The sequence below is a fragment of the Leopardus geoffroyi genome, chromosome X (genome assembly GCF_018350155.1).
Source record: "Leopardus geoffroyi isolate Oge1 chromosome X, O.geoffroyi_Oge1_pat1.0, whole genome shotgun sequence".
NCBI lineage: Eukaryota > Metazoa > Chordata > Mammalia > Carnivora > Felidae > Leopardus > Leopardus geoffroyi.
Window position 1 is genome coordinate 53,272,843 of NC_059343.1, and position 17,235 is coordinate 53,290,077.

At 38.6% G+C, this 17,235-nt stretch overlaps 1 pseudogene; it reads right to left on the reverse strand.

Moving 5' to 3' along the window:
* Positions 1–11,096: 11,096 nt before the first annotated feature.
* LOC123594374 lies at positions 11,097–12,084 on the reverse strand (annotated as a pseudogene).
* Positions 12,085–17,235: the final 5,151 nt, after the last annotated feature.

A 17,235-nucleotide genomic window follows, 5' to 3' on the forward strand; every position in this document is an offset into this window, starting at 1 on the left:
TACTTTACCCAGGATTATGAGAGAGGCAGGAAGTATGAGCGATACCCTTTGTGTCTTTGTGTTCATGGTGACTGCTGGCATTTGTGGAGCAGCAGGTATTCCTAGGTGTTCCCAATCCAGGAATTCCCCAGCCCTTCCTACTTTCCTTGCACAAAGGAGACTAGGCGAGGCAGCTCCTGCTAGAGCTGAGTTCCAATGAGATTTGGCCTTAGATGTTTTGAGATTTGCCCCTGGAGCACACGAGATTTGGCAGTAGGAAAGATGTGGCTGCTTCTTTGGGGACATGAGATACATAGACTTCTCTGATGTGTCCAAAGCCTGAAAAAACTCCCAGGGAGTCTGTGGGTTCAGGTACTCCCAGGTGTCTCCAATCCAGGAATTTCCCAGCCCTACCTACTTACACTGCACAAAGAAGGCTAGGCTAGGGAGGTCATTCTCCTGCAGAGTTCCTGCCAATTTTTCTCATGGTCTTGTGAGATATGGCTTCAGGTCTAATGAGATTTGCCCCAAGATCAAGTGAGATCTGGTAAAAGGGAAGGGGTGGCTGCCTTTTGGGGTTGCAAGACACACACAGATATCCCTAAGGTGTAGAAAGCCTGAAAAAGCTGTCAAGGAAACTACCTGTATGTTCAGAGGAGCTGGCTTTTGTGCACATTGCTTCTCCATACACTATTCTTCTCATACTATTCCAAAGAAGAGAAGAAAAACTTCCAAATTTATTTTACAAGATCAGAAATACCCCGATACCAAAATCAGACAAAGACACTACCAAAAATAAACAAACAACAACAAAACAAGCCAATATCCCTGATGAACATCAATGCAAATTTCACAACAAAATATTAGCAAACATAATTCAATAGTACAATAAAAGGATCCTTATTCATAATCAAATTGAATTTATTTCAAGATTCAAGCACACTTCAATATTTGGAAATGAATCAATGTGATATATCACATTAATAAAAGAAGATTAAAAATCATATAATCATATAAACAGATGCAGAAAAAGCAATTGACTAAATACAATATCCATTCATGATAAAAACTCTCAGCAAAGTGGGTTTAGAGGGAATATACCTTAACATAATAAAGGCCGTGTATGGAACATCCACAGCTAATATCATACTCAATGATGAAAAACTTAAAGCTTCTCTTCTAAGATCAGGAACAAGACTAGGATGTCTACCATCACCACTTTTATTCGACATAGTACTACCCATCCTAGCTGCAGTAATCAGACAAGAAAAAGAAATAAAAGACATGCAAATTAGAAAAGAAGTAAAACTATCATTATTTGCAGACATGATATTATATGTGGAAAACCTTAAAGACTCCACCAAAAAAAAAGTATTAGAAGTAATAAATGAATTAATTAAATTTTAAAGAAATAAAACTAATATACAGAAGTCTGTTGTGTTTCTATGTACTAATAAAGTAGCGTAAAGATAAATTAAGAATAAAAAATTTCATTTAGAATTATACAAAACAGAGTAAAATACCAGAGAATAAATTTAACCAAGGAGGTGACAGACTTATCCTCTGGAAACTATAAGGCATTGATGAAAGGAATTGAAGATGACACTAACAAATGGATAAATATATTATGCCCATGGATTGGAAGAATTAATATTGCTAAAATGTCCATACAACCCAGAGCGATATACAGATTCAATGCAGTGAGTATCAAAATATCAATAGCAATTTTCACAGAAGCAGAACACACAATCCTAAAATTTATATGGAACCAAAAAGGACCTCAAATAGCTAAAGCAATCCTGAGAAGAAAGAAGAAAGGTGGTATCAAAATCCCAGATTTCGAGTTATAACACAAAGATATAGACATCAAAACAGTATTATACTGGTATAAAAATAGACTCCTAGACCCATGGAATGGATAAAGAGCCCAGAAAGAAACCCACATTTATATGGTTAATTAATCTATGAAAAAGGGATATACAATGGAGAAAAGACAGTCTCTTCAATAAATAGTGTTGGGAAAACTGGATAGCTACATACAAAAGAATGAAACCAGAGCACTTTCTCAAATTGTACACAAAATAAAACTCAAAATTAATTAACAACATAAATGTGACACCTGAAACCATAACAATCCTACAAGATAACATAAGCAGTAATTTCTTTGACATCAGCCATAGAAATATGTTTTTACATTTATCTTCTCAGGTAAGGACAATGAAAGCAAAAATAAACTATTGGAACTATGGACTATGTCAAAATAAAAAGCTTTTGAACAGCAAAAGAAACCATCAACAAAACAAAATGGCAACCTACTGAATGGGAGAAGATATTTTCAAATGACATATCTAATAAGAGATTAATATCCAAAATGTATTAAGATCTTATACAACTCAACACCAAAACACCCCCAAAGAATTGGAAGTTAAAAATGAGCAAAGGACCTTAATAGATATTTTTCCAAAGAAGACATATAGATGGCGAACTGATACATGAAAAGATGCTCAGCATCATTAATCATCAGGGAATGCAAATCAAAACCACAATGAGATATCTCCTCACACTTGTTGGAATGACTATTATTGAAAATAGAAGAACTAACAAGTGTTGGTGAGGATGTGTAGAAAAAGGGAATACTCCTGTACTGTTTGTGAAAATTTAAATTGGTACAGCCACTCTGGAAAACAGTATGGAGGTTTCTCAAAAAAATTAACAACTCTGGAATCACCAGTTGTTGCTGAGAATGCAGAGAAAGGGTAACTTTTTTGCACTATTGGTGGGAATGCAAAATGGAAAACATTATGGAGGTTCATAAAAAAGATAAAAATAGAACTACCCTATGACCCAGCAATTTCACTACTAAGCATTTATCCAAAGGATGCAAAAATGCTGATTCAAAGGGACATATGCACCCCAATGTTTATAGCAGCACTATCAACAATAGCCAAAGTGCAAAGAGCCAAAATGTCTATATGTCTATCAACTGATGAACAGATAAAGAAGATGTGGAATATATATATATATATATATATATATATATATATATATATATAATACTACTTGGCAATCAAAATGAAAGAAATATTGCCATCTGCAACAACGTGGATGGAACTAGAGGGTATTATTTATGCTAAGTGAAATAAGTCAGTCTAGAGAAATAAAATATAATATGATTTCACTAATGTGTGGAATTTAAGAAACAAAACAGAAGAACATAGGAGAATGGAAGGAAAAATAAGATAAAAACAGAGAGGGAGGCAAACCATAAGAAACTCTTAAATACAGAGAACAAACTCAGGGTTGCTGGAGGGGAGCTGTGTGGGGGATGTGTTAAATGGTTAATGGGTGTTACTGAGGGCACTTTTGAGATGAGCACTGGGCATCATATGTAAGAGACTAAGAAGATGTGGCATATATATACAATGGAATATTATTCAGCCATCAAAAGGAATGAAATCTTGCTATTTGCAACAGCATGGATGGACCTAGAGGTTATTATGCTAAGTGAAATAAGTCAAAGAAATACAAATACTATATAATTTCACTTATATGTGGAATATATAAATCAAAACAAATAAACAAGCAGAGTCAAATATAGAGAACTGGTAGATTCCAGAGAGGAGGTGGATGGAGAGATGGGTGAAATAGTAAAAGGGGATTAAGAGGTACACACTTACAGTTATAAATAAGTCAGAGATGAAAATTACAGCATAGAGAATATAGTCAATAATATTTTAATAATGTCGTATGGTGACTACACTATTATGGTGAGCATTGAGTAATATATAGAATTTTCATGTTAATATTTTGTAAACCTGAAGCTAATACAAGTTGTATGACAATTATACTTCAATAAAAAAGTAGGGACTTAGCCAGCAATGCTGATCAATTGTCACATGTGGCTGCCTGGTCAAAGGGGTTTTGTGGAGGACAAGAAAGACTTGTTGCCTCTCAAATTCCATCCACATCACATCAGAATATTAGTTATTGGTTTATGCCCTAATCTCTGTGGACTCCTCTCAGAAAATGCAAATCTTTAGAGGAAATGTACAGAAAGGGTTTATCTCTCAAACTTAGAGTAAATGTTTCAAAATCTCTATCACAAAAGACAATGGATGCATGTTGGTGCTGAGAGCTAGAGGAATGTAAGGTATGGGATTGAGGCTGTTCTCTGGCTGGGAGGTCTCTTTGCATCTTATCCCATAAATCACCTGGAATCTGATATTTCAAATTTTGACTCAATGAAGTCCAGTTCTAAAAGATTAACAGTATTTTAACCTACTCTTTTTACATAGAGGAGGGTGGCAGCTAGTTTTCTTTTCTACAGACACTGTCAGAAAAGAAATGAACTTTGAGTCACCTGGGTGGTTCAGTTGGTTAAGCATTGGATTCTTGGTTTCAGCTCAGGTCATGATCTCACAGATCCTAAGTTGGAGCCCCACGTTGAACTCTGCACTGACAGCGCAGAGCCTACTTGGGATTCTCTCTCTTCCTCTCTCTCAGTCCCTACACCCCTCTTAAAAATAAATAAACTTTTGGGGCTCTTAAGTGGCTCAGTCAGTTAAGTGTATGACTTTAGCTCAGGTCATAATCTCATGATTCATGGGTTCGAGCCCTGCATTGGGCTCTGTGGTGACAGTTCAGAAACTGGAGCCTGCTTCAGGTTCTGTGTCTTCCTCTCTTTCTACTCCTACTCTGCTTGCACTCTGTATCTCTCTCTCCCCCTCCCCCCCAAAAAAAAATTAAAAATTTAAATAAAAGTAAATAAATAAATGTTTAAAAAGGGAAAATAAGTGAACTTCGACTAGAGTATGATACATTGAGTCAGACTTGAGGGTAAACATCCTGAACGTGAAGAATACTAAACTCTGCAGGAAGCTGTGACGTCATCTTTTCCAGAGACCCTAAAAGGCCATCATCCATTTCTCTTCTCTTAGTGTATCCAGGGCTAACGAGCAGAGTAAGAAATTGCAATGACTTTTCTGGCTTTGTAGTTGAAGATCTTATGAAACTATTTATTTACTTACTTACTTATTTTAGTTTTTATTTTTTAATATAATTTATTGTCAAATTGGCTAACATACAGTGTGGAATGTGTTATCTTGGTTTTTGGGGTAGATTCCCATGGTTCATAGCTTACATACAACACCTAGTACTCATCCCAAGTGCCCTCCTCAATGCCCATCACCCATTTCACCATCTCTTCAAACCCCATCAACTCTCAGTTTGTTCTATATATTTAAGGTCTCTTATGGTTTGCTTCCCTCCCTCTCTGTTACTATTATTTCCCCTTCCTTTCCCCCATGGTCTTCTGTTAAGTTTCTCAAGATCCACATATGAGTGAAAATATATGATATCTGTGATTCTCTGACTGACTTATTTCATTCAGAATAGTACCTTCCAGTTCCGTGCACGTTGCTGCAAATGGCATGACTTCATTCTTTATCATTGCCAAGTAGTATTCCATTTCAAATAATTAATGTGCCACTCAGAGGCCTTCATGAGAGGACAACTGGCCTGGTCAATCCCAGTCTACGATCTACTTGAGGGAGGAACTGAGGTGGGAAGAGTGAGAACAAAGAACATCTTACCAACTAAGAAGTGGAAACCAGTACTCTTTGGTTTCTGGAAAATAAATAACATCAACAAAAACAAACAAACAAGTAAACAAACAAACAATAAACAACAAAGAAACAATAACCCAGAATGATTATTTGGAAGGGGTAATGGAAGGAGTCTTGAGTAACTCATTTCTTTTGAGCTCATTCTTTCTTTATGAGCAAGGACATGGAGGGAATATTTGGGAAGGAGTGTGTGTGTGTGTGTTTGTGTGTGTGTGTGTTGAAGTAACTGTGTGAGTGCATATGTTCATGGAAATATGTATGTGATAGAGAACTCATGTGAGTGTGTATATAAGCATAGGTAGGTTTAGGTGATGTGATAAGAGGCATATATGAGTGCATGTACATGGATATAGCTAGGGGCTAGAATGTAGCTGTGCTTATGAATAGAAGTGTGTGTGTTTGTGTGTGTGTGTGTGAGAGAGAGAGAGAGAGAGAGGGAGAGGGAGAGAGAGAGAACATATGTGTGTGCCCGAGCTTGTATATGGGCATGAAATGTGAGTGTGTGAGCTTAAGTAGAGGGGTGTGTGGTGTGTATATGAGCCTAAGGGTTTTATGTGTGATTGTATGTGCATGTTGGTGGAAATGTATGTGGATATTGATGCACACACATGTGTGTGGTGTGTTGTGGGAATGGTATGTTGTGGGAATAAAGTAGAAGCATAAGTGAAAGTGAGTATATAATGATAAAAGTGTAGGAACAGAGGTATGCACATCCATAAATGTGTACATGTGAGAGCATATGTAAAGATAGATATATGTGCCATGCAAATGTGTGTGAGAAGTCATTGGAGTGGTTGTGCTATGTGAGATTGTTAAGCAGCAGCATATAGAGTAGCTCTTTGTGTTCCTGTGTGAGATGCATGTCTGAGACTTTATCTTTGACTCTGTTTTGGTTTTTAACCTTCTAAAAGCATTCATTGAATATTCACTATGTAAACTGCCTTGGTGGGCACTCAGTAATCAAATGTGGGTGTGTGAAAGGGGGGAGATCTGTGTAGCCCTTAAAAACCTACTATTAGTGCATATTTTTTTCTCCTTTTCCTTATTTAGCCTGTCTTTTCTTTAAAAAAAAACATTATTTAAATTTAAGTTAGTTAACATACAGTGTAGTCTTGGTTTCAGGAATAGAACCCAGTGATTCATCACTTACATATAACACCCAGTACTCATCCCTACAAGTGTCCTCCTTAATGCCCATCACCTATTTAATCCATCTCCCACCCACTTCCCCTTCAGCAACCCTCAGTATTTAAGAGTCTCATGGTTTGCCTCTGTCTCTGTTTTTATCTTATTTTTTCCTTCCTTTCCCTTATGTTCATCTGTTTTGTTACTTAAGTTCCACATATGTGTGAAATCATATATTTGTCTTTCTCTGCCTGCCTTATTTTGCTTAGAATAAGACACTCTAGTTCCATCCACGACGTTGCAAATAGCCTGTCTTTTCTGATGCATGGAATTCCTAAAATCTAGACATAGTGGGGCAGAATGTTCCATAGGTTTTCACTTTATAATTATTCATTAAATTACACATAATTTGTACATTTTTGTATAAGGTAATATTTCATAATTACGTAAATAAAAATATTTTTTAAGAATTTAAAAATAAAGAATAAAGAAGGTGTGGATGACAGAGAGGAAAAGGGGACACCCACATAGCCGCCTTCCAAGAAAGTGACAATAGTGTTGGCCATAGCCCAATCAATCATGAAGGAAGTGTGGCAGAAGTTTCCTTCATTGTCATTTTGTTCAGGCAGCAGGTAACTTGCACCTTACTCAGACATACATGCTTCTTAAGTTTCAGGCTGTTGACAAGCCTAGGATTTATGTCCATGGCATTTCAGACTTGGGTCTGCCCAAAAGAATTTGCTTTTCATTACTGACCAAGCCTGGGGCAGGCCTTGGGTGCTCAAGCTAAAGGATGGTTTTCTGCTGGATAACTTCCCTCTCCAATTCTGATGAATGCCTGGAATCTGTGCTTCTTTTGCCTAAAGTTTTAAGCTTTCTTTCTGTATCTTCCCTACCTAAAATAAAACAGAATGGTGTCTCTATTCTAGGCATATTAGAGAGAGGGAATTGTATATATAATGAACCTTAGCAAGACTTGTATAGGCAGCTTTGCCTTATTCCAAAAGCCTCTTGCAGAAGGAACCGCTCCAGTCTCCCCCATCCCTGTCCATTCCCATCATACTGAGGGGTGGAGATGTCCTACTTAGGCTTGGCAATAATGAGAGTATCATTGTAGAAAATAAGGTGTCATAACTGGATCTGTGTTCCATTGCTAAGTTTGAGCCTCATTTTCCATGAGGAAGGTGGAGTTGGGCCCATGGAGAGCTCCCACCAGAGACCTGGCTAACCAGCTTCCCAGAGTTTGTCTTAGGAGGGGTGAAGTAGGAGAGGAAAAATCTGTAAAGTCATGAACTGGTGAGACAAACACTGCAGAGAACCTCACTTGCAGACCACATTACTGACAGTTTTAGATGTGTTTTCATCTTCTGTCTAACCTTCAGTTCTGATCATGTCACTCTCCAGCTCAAAAGCACTCGATGGCTCCCCTTTGTCTACAGGATAGTCTAAAATCATTTACTAGACTCTAAACTGCCATTCTTTATCTACCTCTTGTACTTTCCCTCCTTGTACCCTGTACTCCAGTGATTCAATGTTTTCTGAGAGGCACCTGGGTGGCTCAGTCAGGTAAGCATCCAACCTTGGCTGCAGTCATGATCTCACAGTTCGTTAGCTAGAGCCCTGTGTCGGGCTCTGTTGGATATTCTCTCTCTCTCTCTCTCTCTCTCTCTCTCTCTCTCTTTCTCTCACTCTCTCAAACAAATAAACATTAAAGATAGATAGAGAGAGAGAGAGAGAGAGAGATCATAGGAATATCTGAGGGCTAAGGTGATGCATCCTGATATTGCATCCAATATGTTTAACAGATAAAAGCAAACCCTCTTATCTCCCCAGTCTGGCCTGACACAGGAACAAAGTATCCCAGAACACTCTAGGTCCACACCACCTTGGCTTCAGTTTGCTAAGGCACCCCTGGTGCAGAGAGCTCTGGGACCTCCAAGCTGACCTTTGCTTTGGATCTAGCTGCACCACGAGGGTGTTCCCTGTGCAAAGCCCCACAGGAACCTCCATCCCATGCCTACCTCAGTTCCAGCCACCCTTCCAAGTTACCCCTGCACATAATGCCTTAAAACACCCTTGCCTGTGCAGGCCTAAGCTCTAATCATGCAGCCAAGGCATCTCCTGTACTATGTGCCCTGGGAAATCCCATCTTGCACCCACTTCAGTTTCAGGTATTATGCCAGGGCACCCTTAGTGTGGAGTGTCCTGGGACACCCTAGCTTGCTTCCACTTTAGCTTGAGATGTCCTGACAGGGGACACTTTGCATATAGCCCAGGGACCACACTGACTCTTGCCCAGTGAAGTTTTGACTATTCTGCTAAGGATCCCCCTGTGTAGATTGACCCAAGAACACTTAGCATAATCTTGCTTTTGTTCCAACTGCCCCTCCAGGCCATCCTCTGCTGTGAGTCCTGGAACACACTGGTTTACAACCTCTATAACTTCAACTATCTTGCCAAGGAGCTCTCTGTGTGTAAAGCCTCAGAACCTCCCTAGCTTGCAACCATTTCAGCTTCAGCTATCCTGCCAGAGCACTCTCTGCATGGAAAAGACCAGGACCACCCAGCTTACACAATTCCCCAGGTACTGATCCACTAGGGCACCCCCTCTGCAGAGCACCATGGACACCTGACTTGAACTTGCATCAGTTTCAGTGGTCTTTGCAGGGTGCCCTCAGCACATAGAACCCCAGAAAACCCCTGACCTGCACGTATATAAATGTTAGCTGACCTACCAGGGTGTCTGCTGCATGGATAGTCCTGGGATCCCTGAATTGCAACCACTTCAGCTTCAGCTCTCCTGCTAGGGTGCCCTCTGTGTATAGAACCCCAGGACTATCTGACTTGTAGCCACTTCAGCTTTTGCGACTCTGCCTGGGTGCTTACTGTGTGGACAGCCCCGGGATCCCCCTAGATTGCACCTACTTCAGCTTCAGTTGTCTCCCAGAGTACCCTCTGTGTAAAGAAACTCAGGCCATCCTGGCCCACAACGTGCCTGATCTTCTGCTGCCCTGCCAGGGCACTCACTCTCTATGCAGAGTCCAGAAAAACCCTGGATTACACCCACTTCAGCTTCAGGTATTTTGTGAAGATCCCCTCAGCATGTAGAGCCTCTGAACATACTGGCTTGCATACCCTGTAGCTTTATCTTTTCATTCCAGAGCACCTACTATGTGGAGAGCACTGGGACTCCTCAGCTTGCACCCACTAAGGTTCAGCTATCCTGCCAAGGCACCTTCTGAGAGTAGAGACTTAGGACCACACTGGCCCAGGCCCACATCAGCTCTAGCCATTACACTGGGACAGCCTAACCTAGATTGCTGTACAACTTCCAGCCCACACCAGCCACAGTTCCGGTAAGACAGTAAAAGTCATCAACACACACAGTCTACATAGGGGTCAACTGTAAATAAGACCATTTATTTAGAAGAAAGAGCATTTCTGCCTAATCTATAGAAGCAAACACAGAAAGTCAAGCAAGTGTGGAGACAGGAATATGTTCAAAAAGAAAGAAAAATATAAAACCTCAGAAAAAGGACTAGATAAAATAAAGGTAAGCAATATCCCTGATAAGGAATTTAAAGTAATGATCACAAAGACACTCATCAGGATGGAGAGAAGAGTTGAAGTATTCACTGAGAGCTTCAACCAAGAGATAGAAAATATTAAAAAAAACACAATTAATTAGAGTTGAAGAATACAATAACTGAAATGAAAAATACACTAGAAGGAATCAGCAGTAGATTATCAGATGCAAAACATACCAACAATATGAAAGATAGGACAATGGAAAGTACCAAGCTCAACACCAAAAAGAGAAAAGAATACAAAAAAAGTGGGGATAGGTTAAAGGTCTCTTGGACAATATCAAGCAAGCAAATATTCACATTACAGGGGTCTCAGAAGAGAGAAAGAGGCAAAAAAAAAAAAAAACTTACTTGAAGAAATCATAGCTGCAAAATTCCCTAACCTAAGGAAGGAAATAGACATCCACGTTCAAGAATCACAGAATTCCAAACAAGATGAACACAAGTAAGTTTACACCCTGACACATAATAATTAAAATGCCAAGGGTTAAAGATAAATAGAGAATCCAAAAAGCAGCAGGAGAGAAGCAAAATGTCATGTATGAAGGAAACCTAATAAAAACTATCAACTGATTTTTTACCAGAAACTTTGCAGGCTAAAAGGGAGTGGCATGATACATTAAAAATGCTGAAAGAAAAAATATATATAACAAAGAATAGTTTACTTGGAAAGGTTATCATTCAGAATTAAAGGAGAGATAAAAATTTTCTCAGGCAGACTAAAGGTAAGGAATTTATCACCATTAAACTGGCTTTATAAAAAATATTAAAGAGACTTTTTTTAGTTCATATCTTTTATTAATCCATATACAATTACTTGTCTTCTGGTTTGTTAAAGCAATAGATCAGACAACATTTGCCACAATAATGTCTGTCAAAGTGTCTGATGTTAAGAACTCCAGTACATTCATCTGAATGGCACTCCTGATAAAGGCTACTGATTTTGCCATTTTCATCCACCTTATAGTACTTCAGGACAACCAGCTTAACTTTCTTTATGTTTTTTCTTCTTGGGAGTGGTGAAAGACTCCTCTTCCTTTTCTTAGTAACACCACGAAATCTCAACATAAGATGAAGAGTGGACTACTTTTGAATGTTGTAGTCAAAGTACATCCATCTTCCAGTTGCTTGCCAGTGAAGATCAGTCTCTGATGATCAAGAGGAAGACCTTCTTTATCTTGGATCTTGGCCTTTACATTTTCTATTGTATCTGAGGGTTCAATCTCAAGAGTGATAATCTTCCCCATAAAAGTTTTCATGGAAATCTGCAACTTGCCAGCGGTTCCACCTGAGGTTGAGGGAAAAGAAGAGAAGGATCAGGCCCAGGGACACAGGAGAGGGCACTGAGTAGGCTGCTACCTGGAGAGTGGCCAAAGCATATGTAAACATTTTTAAGTGGAAAAGAAAAGTCCATAATAAAACATAAAAATATTTATGAATGAAAATATGTAACATATGACAGCATACACATAGAACATGGAAGAAAGAGTTTAAAAAATATTTTTTTAATAATGTGTTTGAACTTATATGACCTTCAAACTAAGATAGACTGCTATATACTTAGAATGTTATATACAAACCTCATGGTAACTGTAGACCCAAAACCTAAAATAGATACAAAAAAAAAAAAAAAACCAAGGAGAAAGAAAGCCAACATAACACAACAGAAACTAATCAATTACAAAGAAAGAGAGCAAGAGAAAAAGAATAGAGAAAATCTACAAAACAATCAGAAAATATAAACAAAATGTCAAGAAATACTTACCCATAAATAATTAAATGTAAATTATCTAAATGCTCCAGTCAAAATCCATAGGGTAGAAGAATGTATTAAAAAATACAGGACTCATATTTATACTGCCTGTACTGTTTTTCATATCTAAAAACAAATACAGACTGCAAGTAAAGGTATGAAAAAAATTCATTTATTATGTAAATGGAAGTGACAAAAAAGGGAAGGATAGCAATATATCAGGCAAAATAAACTTTAAACCGAAGACTGTAACAAAAGACAAAGAACTGCACTACTTAATAATAAAGAGATCAATTCAAGAAGATGATATAACAATTGTGATTATCTATGCACCTAACATTAGAGCACTCAAGTACATAAAGCAAATAATAAAGGACATATAGAGAAAAAAATACATTAATAGTAAGATATTTTAACAGCCCACCTACATCAATGCATATATCATTAAGGCAGAAAATGAAAATATAAGGAAGTAGTCTTTTTGAATGACACATTAGACCAGATAAACATAAAAAACATATACAGAACAGCCCGTTTAAAAATAAAAGAATACATATCCTTTTCAAGTGCACATAGAACATTCTCCAGAGAAAATCACAAGCTTAAATGAATTTAAGAAGTTTGAAATCATAGCATGCATCATTTCTGGCCACAGCAGTATAAAATTAGAAAGCAATCACAGGGGAAAAAATGGAAGCAACACAAACATGTGGAGGCTAAACAACATACTACTAAACAACAAAAGGGTAAATGAATAAATGAAAAAAATACATGACAACTTAAGAGACTCTTTTTTAATGTTTTTATTTATTTTTGAGAAAGAGAGGGAGTGAGAGAGTGATAGAAAGCAAGTGAGCACGAGTGGGGGAGGAGCAGAGAGAGAGGGAGACACAGAACCTGAATCAGGTTGCAGGCTCCTCCAAGCTGTTAGCCCAGAGCCTGATTCAGGGCTCAAACCCACAAACCACAAGATCATGACCTGAATGGAAGTCAGATGCTTAATAGACTCAGCTACCAAGGTGCCCCCATAGAAGACTCTAAAGTACAGAGGAAAAACTGAGGATTGCTGGAGATGAGGTGGGTGGGGAGATAGGGTAAATGGGTGATGGGTATCAAGGAGGGCACTTGTTGGGATGAGCATTGGGTGTTATATGTAAGTAATGAATCACTCGGTTCTACTCCTGAAACCAATACTGCACTGTATGTTAACTAAATTGAATTTAAATAAATAAATTAAAAAAAAATACATGGTGACAAATGAAAATGAAAATGCAATGGCCCAAAATATTTTGGAAGGAACAAAAACAATTTTAATAGGGAAATATATAATAATAAAGGCCTACCTCAAGAAAGATGCAAAAAGCTCAAGTAAAGATCTAAGTTACATATAAAGGAACTAGAAAAAAGAAGAATAAGCAAAGCCCAAGATGAGTAGGAGGAATGAAATAATAAAGATCAGAGCACAGAGAAATGAGAGACCAAAAAAAAAATCAATGAAATCAACAGCTGATCCTTTAAAAAGGGTAACAAAATTGATAAACACTTAGCCAGACTCATCAAATAAAAAAAAGAAAGAATAAAGGAAAAATAAAGAAAATGACTCATATTAAAAAAAAAATCAAAGGAGAAGGGGGCAAGACTGTGGAACAGCATGGAAGTTTTTGTGCATCTCTCATCCCTGAAATGTAGCCAGATCAACACCAAACTATCTTTCACACCTAGAAAACTGATTTGAGGATTAACACATCAATCTTCACAGGTTGAACCACAGAACCACAGAACTCGGCAGGTATGTGGCATGGAGAGGTGAACTTGGGGACAGAGAAGCTGTGGAGGGCAGGGAACTGTTTTTGCCTATGGAGAGATGACAGAGATGGGGGAGAGTACAGGAAATGCAGCCCCCTACCCTCCCCGAAAGCAGCTGGAGAGGAAGAGGAACAGTGGACACAGACACAAGGGACTGAATAAAAAAGGTAGAAAGGAGAAAGGAGAGGGTTTAAATTCCACTAAGACTCTATAAACAGGGGGAGTGCAGAGTCTGAAACTCCACAGCTTGATACCTGGTGGTTCTCTGGTAGGAAGGGTGAGTCTACCTGGTGGTTCTCTGGCAGGAAGGGTGAATCCCCAGGATCAGAGAACAAGGTCCTTGGGTGTCCTTGGGCCACACAGGGAGAAGCAGTTCTCCAGCTGGGAGGACACTTGGTAGAGGCTGTGTGGCCTTCCCACAGCCAAAGTTCCCATTGGATGATGGAGAACAAGCACATTCACTGTGTTTGAACAAGGATGTTAAGGTTGAAGCCTGGAGCCAGATGTGTGTTGTGATTTACCATAATCCCTGAAACGCAGCTGCTACAGGATTGTGTGAACTTTTTCTGGGGCAGGCTGGCACCTGGCCACAGTCTTTGGACATTGGCAGCAGCACAGTCACATGAGTGTTCGTGGGGGCAGGCCAGCAACTGGCCATTGCTAGGTGAGACCTTCCCCCAGAGGCTCTGAGTGGGTCAAAGCTGCAGTCCCTCAGAAGTGAGGGGTAGGGAAACACAGAATTATCTGAGATAAAACTCAGGAGGCAGGTGACAGTCTGATGGCTTCATCACAGACAGTGTAAGGGGGGGGAGTGGATGGAAGCTGGAGACAAAGGAGGGGTGCTTGATTACAGGTGGGGGAAAGCACAGAGTCCTGATACTAGACTGGGTGGCTGGGTGATGCCATTTGCACTCCTTCAATGCAAGTGCATACATGCCTACATGCACCACAACAATCCACCCCAGTAAGGTAAGCAGCACCATCTAGTGGAGAAAAGAGCTGCCCAACTGGGCGAACCATGCTCTTGAGGAACACCACAAATCTCTCTGCCTGCTTAGTTTACAGACTATAAAGTGCTACATAGTTTGATTTCTAGGGGAAATTGGATGTAATTTCAATCGTATTTCATTCTGTTTGGTCCATCTATTCAATTCTTTTTCTCTTTTCTTTTCTTATTCTTGAATACAGAAAAATAAAAAAATATTTTTATTTTCCATCTTTATAAAAATAATTGTTCTTTAATTTTTTTCTATTATGTTTTTAACTTTTTTGTAAATTTTTGAAATTCTAATTTACTTTCATTTCATTTTATTCTATTTTATTGTATTCAGTTTTTTTGAATTTTCAAATGTTTTCTTTCTTTTTTCCTTTCCTTTTTCCTTTCCTTTCCTTTCCTTTCCTTTTTTTTTCTCTATTCTATCAAGCTTCTTTCATCAAACAGACCAAAACACACCTAGTATCTAGCATCTTTGATTTGTGTTTTTTTAATATTTAAATTTTTATTTCTTTAATTTATTATTTCCTTTTCTTCCTTCAAAATGATGAAGTGAAGGAAGTAAACCCAAAAGAACAGGAAGAAATGACAGCCAGGAACTTAATCAACACAAATACAAGCAAGATGTCTGAAACATAATTTAGAATCATGATAATAAGAATAGTAGCTGGAGTTGAAAATAGCATAGAATCCCTTTTTGCAGAGATAAAAGAAGTAAAGGTAGTCAGGATGAAATTTCAAATGCTGCATCTGAGCTGCAATCTCGAACAGATGCCATGGTGGCAAGTATGGATGAAGGAGAGCAGTGAATCAGCGATATAGAGGACAAACTTATGGAGAATAATGAAGCAGAAAAAGAAAGAGACTTAGGCAAAAGAGAACAATATACGATTTAGAGAATTAAGTGACTCATTAAAAAGGAATAACATCAAAATCATAGGGGTCCAAAAAATGAAAAGAAAGAAAAAGGGGTAGAAGATATATGTGAGCAAATCTTAGTGGAAAACTTTCCTAACCTGGGGAAAGACACAGACATCAAAATCCAGGAAGCACAGAGAACTCCCAGTAGATTTAACAAAAACTATCAAGAAGGCATATCATACTAAAATTCAAAAAATACTCAGGCAAGGAAAGAATCATGAAAGCAGCAAGGGGAGAAAAAGTCCTTAACCTACGAGGGAAGAGAGATCAGGTTCACAGCAGACCTATACACAGAAACTTGGCAGGCAAGAAAGGAGTGTCAGGATATATTCAATGTGCTGAATCAGAAAAATATGCTGCCAAGAATCCTTTATCCAATAAAGCTATCATTCAAAATAGGAGTAGAGATACAAAGTTTCCCAGACAAACAAAAGTAAAACAGTTCATGACCACTAAACCAGCCTGCAAGAAATTTTAAGGGGGACTCTCTGAGGGGAGAAAAGAAGAAAAAAAAAAAAGACAAAAGTAACAAAGACTAGAAATGACCAGATAACACCACCAGAAACTCCAACTCTACAGACAACATTATGGCAATAAATTAATAATTTTCAGTACTCACTCTAAATGTCAATGGACTCAATGCTCCAATCAAAAGATATAGGGTAACAGAATGGATAAGAAAACAAGATCCATTAATATGCTATTTACAAAAGACCCATTTAAAAATTTTTTTTTTCAACGTTTATTTATTTTGGGGACAGAGAGAGACAGAGCATGAACGGGGGAGGGGCAGAGAGAGAGGGAGACACAGAACCGGAACCAGGCTCCAGGCTCTGAGCCATCAGCCCAGAGCCCGACGCGGGGCTCGAACTCACAGACCGCGAGATCGTGACCTGGCTGAAGTCAGACGCTTAACCGACTGCGCCACCCAGGCGCCCCCAAAAGACCCATTTTAGACCGAAAGACGCCTTCAGATTGAAGAGGATGGAGAACCATCTCTCATGCTAATGTCAACATAAGAAAGCTGGAGTAGCCATACTTATATCATACAATCTAGATTTTATTTTATTTTATTTATTTATTTATTTAAAAATTTTTTTTTCAACGTTTATTTATTTTTGGGACAGAGAGAGACAGAGCATGAACGGGGGAGGGGCAGAGAGAGAGGGAGACACAGAATCGGAAACAGGCTTCAGGCTTTGAGCCATCAGCCCAGAACCCGACGCGGGGCTCGAACTCACGGACCGCGAGATCGTGACCTGGCTGAAGTCGGACGCTTAACCGACTGCGCCACCCAGGCGCCCCTACAATCTAGATTTTAAAATAAAGACTGTAGCAAGAGATGAAGAAAGGCATTATATCATAATTAAGAGGTCTATCCACCAAGAAGATCTAAAAATTGTAAACATTTATGCTCCAAATGTGGAGGAACACAAATATATAAAT